A 9584-nucleotide genomic window follows, 5' to 3' on the forward strand; every position below is an offset into this window, starting at 1 on the left:
AAATCCTGAATGGTTCTCTTGTAAATTAGTAAGAATGTCTCATCCCATTTTCAAGAAGGGCCTTTTCCCGTTTATTCACATTCCATCTGCTCACTTTCGGTTATTTGAAAACAAAATATTGTTATTTTTTAAACAAGTCTTAGAAAGTTGGTTGCAGTTTAATTTCAGTTTAATCCACCTGAAAAGACAGAACAAATAATACAACAAATACTGTGGTTAAACTCAAATATACTAATTGATTAAAAAAAAACTAAAAAAGGTATAATCTTTGTAAATTATATCACAATTAGGCCTGGTGGAGTTATGTCACACATGCAGCTAACACAGACATATTGAAATGTCTGCTCTACCCAAAATTACAGCCAACTAATTGCAGCATTACCACAAAAATTGAGGAGGCAAGTGGAAGGGGAAAAAGTAAGGAACTTGTTTGTCAGCCTTGCATTAAAGATCAAAAATGGTTAAAGAAAATTGTGATAAATTAAAAATATATACCAGTTTCATTTAAGCACCAAAAAATTGACAGCTGTGCCATATAAATTGCAAAATAGTTGGGAAGATATTTTCGATGTACCGATTCCATGGCACATGGTTTATGAATTCAAATCTTAACATTTTTCAATTCATATCTTATCGAGTACCGTCTTGTATTAATGTATTATTATTACCTCATCAGTTCTCATTACTGAACGTCGCAAACTCTTTGGATATCTGCACGAACCCTAGCTTCCATAATGAATCAGCGATATACAAATTGGCGTAATTAATTATTTACTAACTAATCAAATCACATAATTGCATAAACAAGCAATATAGTTATTGGGTAATAACACAATGCATTGATGTCCCTAGTGGGCTAAACCGGTATGACAGCTCAGTAGACAATGGAAACAGTTGGGGACAGATAAAAAGCAGGAAAGACCAAATGGATTCACGACACACAGTTGATAATTATATTAATTGAAATGCTAATCCTTTGCTCATGAACGGCCGCTCATTTGAAAATAATTGCAATGTATAAATTGACTCCCTTATGTCGTTGTTGTCTTCTCTTTTGGGCTCGCTGGTCCGTCTGCTGGAGAGTCAGTTCATCAGAGAGTCTCTGTTTAACTTCCCCAGAAGTCACAATGTATTTCGTAGTTGTCGCTTTCTCAGTGGCTCTGGATAGTGTCTGTTGTAATGGATACGTCAGGCGTACAGATGGTGGTTGCATAGAATAGATGCTTCCGCGGTTGTCGGTATTCTCATACTAGACTTACGTCATTCCCAGCTGCAGACTAGTAATTCTACGTCTAGGATTTGCTCTCATTCTGTAGTGATCGATAGTCTCAGAGTTGAACCATTTCCAGCCGTGTAGCCAACGCTACACGCTGTATGATCTTAACCATTTCACATGTAGCGTCAGCTGCATGTTTTCTAGTCTAATGGCCTATAGAATTGTATCCATTACAACATGGGGACTCTGTCCCGGCGTTCTCTGACTTATTGTACATTTTGTATGAAGTAGTTTTATACTGGAAAAAAGTGTGATTCCATGACGCCTGATGTAACAGGGTGTGGTCACTGACTAGTTAAAACTTTACATCTTAGTATCTCATTTAGAAGTATCTTGTTTAGTATCTCGTTTAGAAGGCCGACATCACATTACATCTTCTCATAAATAGTTTCATATTTACTAATTCATTTTATCGAACATCTACTGTAGATGTAAACCTGACAGCTGGGAAATTTACATTTTAAGAGATACAGTTATTTGTGTTTCCTGTATTTCATGAGATTAACAAATGAAACACAATCAACACAATCCCTTAAGTGTCCACGGACCATTCCCACATTCTCAAAAATATGAATATTGTTTAATTCTCCCATTTTGGGGATTAGGAGTTTTGGCAAGAGAAGCTCTTTGTTCTCCATAGACATTCTCCCTCAATACTGCATGGCAGTTTTTACCAGGTATTTATGACCGTTGTAAAACCTGATATGGGAGAGAGAGTGAGAGAGAAAGGGGGGAGCCATGATAAACACCCAAAAAGGGCCACGTCGTGACAACAATGCCCACTTTACCCGGAAGCCACCTGCACCAATGTGTCGGAGGAAACACCGTGTATCTGGCGGCCGTGTCAGCGTGCACTCACCCGGCCCGCCACCGGAGTCTCAAGGACATTAGGAGGCGCGCACACCACCCACCGCTTCCTAGTATATTACTCATTAATGTTCAGTCTCTGGATAATAAAGTTGACTAACTCTGGGCGAGGGTTTCTGTCCAGAGAGACATCAGGGATTGTAATATACTAATAATATACTAGTAATATACTCTCTCTGGATATACTGTCTGAGTCGATCCAACCAGTTGGGTTCTCAGTTAAGTTCGCGGAATAAATATCTCTCCATGGGAAGAAGAAGAGCGGGGTGTATGTTTCATGATTAACGACTCATGGTGTAACTGTGATAACATACAGGAACTCAAGTTCTTTTGTTCGCCCGACCTAGAATACCTCACAATCAAATGCCGACTGTATTATATCCCAAGATAATTTTCTTCAGTTAAAGTCACGGCAGTGTATATTCCTCCTCAAGCCGATACCACGACATTCCTCAAAGAACTTCACTGGACTTTATGCAACCTAGATATCCTGAGGCTGCATTCATTGTAAGCTGGTGATTTTTACAAAGCAAATTTGAGGAAAAGGCTGCCGAAGTTCTATCAACATATTGACTGTAGTACTTGCCCAGAACATTTCCTGTAGCAGCATCTCCTCTTCCTGGGGTTTATTATGGATCCACAATAGTTCCTGCCAAGGCAGCAGCTACTCTTCCTGGGGTTTATTATGGATCCACAATAGTTCCTGCCAAGGCAGCAGCTACTCTTCCTGGGGTCCAGCAAAAATAACCCATTAAGGCACATCACACACAACAACAAAAAACAGTACACCATAAAACATCATTACACAACTACATACGTATCTACAACACAAAATACAACAATATTACAATGTACGTGTGTGTATATCATGTGTGTGTATGTGTGAATGCGCACATACGTATGACGAAAGGAACATAGGAGAATCATTTGTTCATATTATCAATCCTGCCATGGCCACTTATATCTTGGTGTGTGTGTCCGGTGAATGAGTGAGAAAGAGAGAGAGACAGACAGACAGACAGAGAGAGAGCGAGAGAGAGAGAGAGAAAGGAGAGAGAGAGAGAGAGACATACAGACAGAGAGAATAGAGAGGGAGAGAGAGAGAGAGAAAGGAGAGAGAGAGAGAGAGACATACAGACAGAGAAAATAGAGAGAGAGAGAGAGAGAGAGAGAGAGAGAGAAAGGAGAGAGAGAGAGAAAGAGGAGATAGAGTGGTAGGCATCCCATGGTCTGCAGCCACAACACCATCAGCATACATAATCCCACCGCAGCCTGATTAGACCTGTACTGAACACACACCAAAACACACACTGACATCGACACACACACACACACAAACACACACTAACACTCCCAGCATTAGAGAGAGGTTCTGTCCCAGCTTTCATTAATCTAATGCAATACAGTCACTTTCAACCCTTTTGTTCCAAAGCTCTCCATTAGTGTGAAACTATATAAGTGAAAGGTCCGATGCAGTCCTTTTTATCCTAATATCAAACCATTTCTAGGTAATAATTAAGTACCTTACTGCGATTTCTTTTTCTCAATTAAATTGTCAAAATAGAAACAAAAATAGCTTCGAAGCAAAGAGCAATTTCTCAAGGAAGAATTTTGCTAGGACAGTCTGTGTGGTCAGAGTGGGGAGGGGCAACCTGAAAATGATATGTTATTGGCAGAGGTTTGGAACTCTCTTTCTTATTGGTCTATTTACTGCCTGCTGATGTCAGGCCAAAACTCCAACCCACCAAAACAGGCAGACATTTCAGGCGTAAAAAAAAAACAGCTCCTACACTAAATGGGGATCATCATCAATTTCACAGTGTTTATACCAAACTCATAGTGTGGAAATATATGTATACAGTGCATTTGGAAAGGATTCGGACCCTAGACTTTTTCTAAATTTTGTTACAGTCTTATTCTAAAAGTGATCAAATCATTTTAAATCTACACACAATACCCCATGATGACAAAGCGAAAACAGGTTTTTTGACATTTTTCCAAATGTATAAAAAATAGAAAACAGAAATGTTCAGAGTCTTTGCTATGAGACTAGAAATTGAGCTCAGGTGCATCCTGTTTCCATTTATCATCCTTGAGATGCTTCTACAACTTGATCAGAGTCCACCTGTGGTAAATTCAATTGATTGGACATGGTTTGAAAAGGCACACGCCTGTCTATATAAGGCCCCACAGTTTACAGTGCATGTCGGAGTCAAAACCATGCCATGAAGTCGCAGGAATTGTCCATAGAGCTCTGACACAGGATGGTGAACTGAGGCACAGTTCTAGGAAAAGGTACCAAAACATTTCTGCAGCATTATTTATTTATTTATTTATTTACCTTTATTTAACCAGGTAGGCAAGTTGAGAACAAGTTCTCATTTACAATTGCGACCTGGCCAAGATAAAGCAAAGCAGTTCGACAGATAAAACGACACAGAGTTACACATGAAGTAAAAACAAACATACAGTCAATAATGCAGTATAAACAAGTCTATATACAATGTGAGCAAATGAGGTGAGAAGGGAGGTAAAGGCAAAAAAGGCCATGATGGCAAAGTAACTACAATATAGCAAGTAAAATACTGGAATGGTAGTTTTGCAATGGAAGAATGTGCAAAGTAGAAATAAAAAATAATGGGGTGCAAAGGAGCAAAATAAATAAATAAATTAAAATTAAATACAGTTGGGAAAGAGGTAGTTGTTTGGGCTAAATTATAGGTGGGCTATGTACAGGTGCAGTAATCTGTGAGCTGCTCTGACAGTTGGTGCTTAAAGCTAGTGAGGGAGATAAGTGTTTCCAGTTTCAGAGATTTTTGTAGTTCGTTCCAGTCATTGGCAGCAGAGAACTGGAAGGAGAGGCGGCCAAAGAAAGAATTGGTTTTGGGGGTGACTAGAGAGATATACCTGCTGGAGCGTGTGCTACAGGTGGGAGATGCTATGGTGACCAGCGAGCTGAGATAAGGGGGGACTTTACCTAGCAGGGTCTTGTAGATGACATGGAGCCAGTGGGTTTGGCGACGAGTATGAAGCGAGGGCCAGCCAACGAGAGCGTACAGGTCGCAATGGTGGGTAGTATATGGGGCTTTGGTGATAAAACGGATTGCACTGTGATAGACTGCATCCAATTTGTTGAGTAGGGTATTGGAGGCTATTTTGTAAATGACATCGCCAAAGTCGAGGATTGGTAGGATGGTCAGTTTTACAAGGGTATGTTTGGCAGCATGAGTGAAGGATGCTTTGTTGCGAAATAGGAAGCCAATTCTAGATTTAACTTTGGATTGGAGATGTTTGATATGGGTCTGGAAGGAGAGTTTACAGTCTAACCAGACACCTAAGTATTTGTAGTTGTCCACGTATTCTAAGTCAGAGCCGTCCAGAGTAGTGATGTTGGACATTGAATGTACCCAAGAACACAGTGGCCTCCATCATTCTTAAATGGAAGGAGTTTGGAACCACCAAGACTCTTCCTAGAGCTGGCTGACCAACCAAACTGAGAAATCAGGGGAGAAGGGCCTTGGACAGGAAGGTGACCAAGAACCCGATGGTCACTCTGACAGAGCTAAAGAGTTCCTCTGTGGAGATGGGAGAAACTTCCAGAAGGACAACCATCTCTGCAGCACTCCACCAATTAGGCCTTTATGGTAGAGTGGCCAGATGGATGCTGCTCCTCAGTAAAAGGCACATGACAGCCTGCTTAGAGTTTGCCAAAAGGCACCTAATTGACTCACAGAGCATGAGAAACAAGATTCTCTGGTCTGATGAAACCTAGATTGAAGTCTTTGGCCTGAATGCCAAGCGTCGCATCTGGAGGAAACCTGGCACCATCCCCACGGTGAAGCATGGTGGTGGCAGCATCGTGCTGTGGGGATGTTTTTTAGCGTCAGGGACTGGGAGACCAGTCAGGATCAAGGGAAAGATTAACGGAGCAAAGTACAGAGAGATCCTTGATGAAAACCTGCTCCAGAGTGCTCAGAACCTCAGACTGGGGCAAAGGTTCACCTTCCAACAGGACAATGACCCTAAGCACACAGCCAAGACACCGCAGGAGTGGCTTCAGGACAAGTCTCTGAATGTCCTTGAGTAGCCCAGCCAGAGCCCAGACTTGAACCCGATCTAACATCTCTGGAGAGACCTGAAAAAAGCTGTGCAGCCCCATCCAACCTGACAGAGCTGAAGAGGATCTGCAGAGAATCATGGGTGAAACTCCCCAAATACAGGTGTGCCAAGCTTGTAGTGTCATACCCAAGAAGACTTGAGGCTGTAATCTCTGCCAAAGGTGCTTCAACAATGTACTGAGTAAAGGGTCTGAATACTTATGTAAATGTAAAAAGAAATCTTAAAACCTGTTTTTGCTTTGTCATTATGGGGTATTGTGATGTCATTATGGGGTATTGTGATGTCATTATGGGGTATTGTGTGTGTAGATTGAAAAGGGGAAAAACGATTTAATACATTTTAGAATAAGGTTGTAACGTAATAAAATGTGTTAAAAGTCAAGGGCTCTGAATACATTCCGAATGCACTGTAAAACGCAGGAAGATCAAGTGTTTGACTGCACTAGGCCTTTAAGATAAGGATTTTTTCAATTCCAGGCTCTATCACAACCGGCCGTGATTAGGAGTCCCATAGGGCGGTGCCCAGTGTTGTCTGGGTTAAGGTGTGGCTGGGGTAGGCTGTCATTGCAAATAAGAATTTGGTCTTTCCTGGTTAAATGAAATAATTTTTTATATATATTTCAGGATGTTGTGATATCCCTGGAAATAATCAGAATTCATGTAAACATTATCGTTTTGAAAACATAGCATGTCCAAACAAAGTGGTCTCTTGGCACATTTTATCCTGGGTATGGGGTGAGTTGAGCTATGGGATTAAGCCGTCTACACATTTCTGCACTGAATGAAATATTTCCACTACCTTTTTCAAACAATGTCTATCTTTATTTCCCAAACACAATTCAATACAATCACAACCACTTTTTGTCCTTTAATCATTATAAGCATCTTTTAACACAGGTTTAACCGCCTAACAAACAATTTGTACTTTTTAAAAAACAATTTTAACATAGGCCAGGCCCTGTTGTTACCTCAAATCCCACTTCAATTTGCTCAACTTGCCATTCGCTCAATTTCTAACATTTTGACAATATTAGCCCTCACAGCTACAAGGATGTACTTCCATGCTAGTTGTAGGACTTCATATTGAAAATGACAGAGGCCTGATGTATAGAACTATCTTAAAATGATCTACTTTGGTTTAGATAGCAGCACCATGAAACCTCTAACACAATAAATTCATGTGACTTAGTGAAAGTCTGTTTTTTTGGACCTAACTTGATTTTTCCCTGGGGGTTTCTTCTTCACAGACTCCATGACATTATGACCTCTTCCTAAATATTTGGTAAAATTATACATTTTGTAACAAGGCTTGCTCAACTTACACTTTTTGCTAAACTTACCCCACTATCCCCTACTCTACTTCTAATGAAGATAATCCAGAATGTTCTCTACCATTTATGAAAGAGAATCTTTCAGAGCTCTCCTCGGCTCTCTATCCCTGTCTTTCCTCACACTCTCTCTCTCCCACTTACTCTCACACACACACACACACACACACACACACACACACACACACACACACACACACACACACACACACACACACACACACACACACACACACACACACACACACACATAGGCTAAAGCCTATAAAACATTTATACTCACTTCAGCCTCAGCGAATTAACCAGTAACTTTCAATTCGAGGAACTCCGGTTCAAAACTAAGCAACACACCCATTTGTTTCTATTTCTACTGAGATTTAACGGTTTCTGTTAAAAAGCCTAGGTACACTGTGTTTCCTCCGACACATTGGTGCGGCTGGCTTCCGGGTTGGATGCGCGCTGTGTTAAGAAGCAGTGCGGCTTGGTTGGGTTGTGTTTCGGAGGACACATGGCTCTCGACCTTCGTCTCTCCCAAGCCCGTACGGGAGTTGTAGCGATGAGACAAGATAGTAACTACTAACAGTTGGAAACCACGAAATGGGGGAGAAAAAGGGGGAAAAGGGGAATGAAATAAAAAGCAGTGTAGTGCACTATATAGGGAATAGGGTGTCATGTGGGACACTGTGTGTTACTCAGGCCATTGGGACCAGCAGTGTTTAATTTCAATCTATTTTATTCTGCCTTCGCACCACTATGAATCCTCCCATCTGAAACACCAAATAGAGAAAATCATTATCGTTTTCTAATTCGATTTTGGGGAGGAGATGGGACAGAACGTGTGTGTGTGTTTCCCTCTCTCTCTCTCTCTCTCTCTCTCTCTCTCTCTCTCTCTCTCTCTCTCTCTCTCTCTCTCTCTCTCTCTCTCTCTCTCTCTGTGTGTGTCTGTGTCTCTGTGTGTGTGTCTCTCTCTCTGTGTGTGTGTCTGTGTCTCTCTCTCTGTGTGTGTGTGTCTGTGTCTCTGTGTGTGTGTCTCTCTCTCTGTGTGTGTGTCTCTGTGTGTGTGTGTGTGTGTGTGTGTGTGTGTGTGTGTGTGTGTGTGTGTGTGTGTGTGTGTGTGTGTGTGTGTGTGTGTGTGTCTGTGTGTGTCTCTGTGTGTGTCTCTGTGTGTGTGTGTGTGTGTCTCTGTGTGTGTGTGTGTCTCTGTGTGTGTGTGTGTCTTTCTGGGTTCAGAGTGGGGATTACTGAGTGTACCAATACATGTTCACACACACACACACGCACACACACACACGCACACAGAGAGAGAGACACACAGACAGAGACACAGACACACACACACACACACACACACACAGAGAGACAAAGACACACACACACACAGAGACACAGACACACACACACACACACAGAGAGAGACACACACACCCACAGAGAGATACAGACACACACACACACACAGAGACACAGACACACACACATACAGCAGCCTCGGCCTCGCTAACTCACACACAGCCAGTGTGTCTAACTCCAGCCCTGCAAGGAGAGAAACAGAGTCATGCAGGCTTTTGTTCAAGCCCAGCGCTAACCTGATTGTAACTTATCGTGATTAGTAGAAAAGTACAATGAGGTAATGTTAGTGATGGACTGTAACAAAAGCCTGCACTGCAACTACCCAGGGCTTTAGGCCTAGAACAACAGAAAATGTTTATTTTATTTTCTACAAAATTGTTCATCGAGTTCCCAGAGATGTCTGTCTCTACTCTATAGCAGTATAGGTGCAGAGTATGTCCTTCCATCTCTCTGTCTCTACTCTATAGCACTATAGGTGTATGTCCTTCCATCTCTCTGTCTCTACTCTATAGCGGTATGGTGCAGAGTATGTCCTTCCATCTCTCTGTCTCTACTCTATAGCAGTATAGGTGCAGAGTATGTCCTCCATCTCTCTGTCTCTACTCTATAGCTAACATTCCTTTCTCCCCCATTGACTCAGACTTC

General features: G+C 41.7%; 1 protein-coding gene across 3 annotated transcripts in view; it reads left to right on the plus strand.

The window, feature by feature from the left end:
- Positions 1-9584, plus strand: part of LOC109879093 (acid-sensing ion channel 1) — a 345520-nt gene that overhangs the window by 310244 nt on the left and 25692 nt on the right. The gene's annotated exons all lie outside the window — the stretch shown is intronic.

The sequence above is a fragment of the Oncorhynchus kisutch genome, linkage group LG5 (assembly GCF_002021735.2).
Source record: "Oncorhynchus kisutch isolate 150728-3 linkage group LG5, Okis_V2, whole genome shotgun sequence".
NCBI classification, from domain to species: Eukaryota; Metazoa; Chordata; class Actinopteri; order Salmoniformes; family Salmonidae; genus Oncorhynchus; species Oncorhynchus kisutch.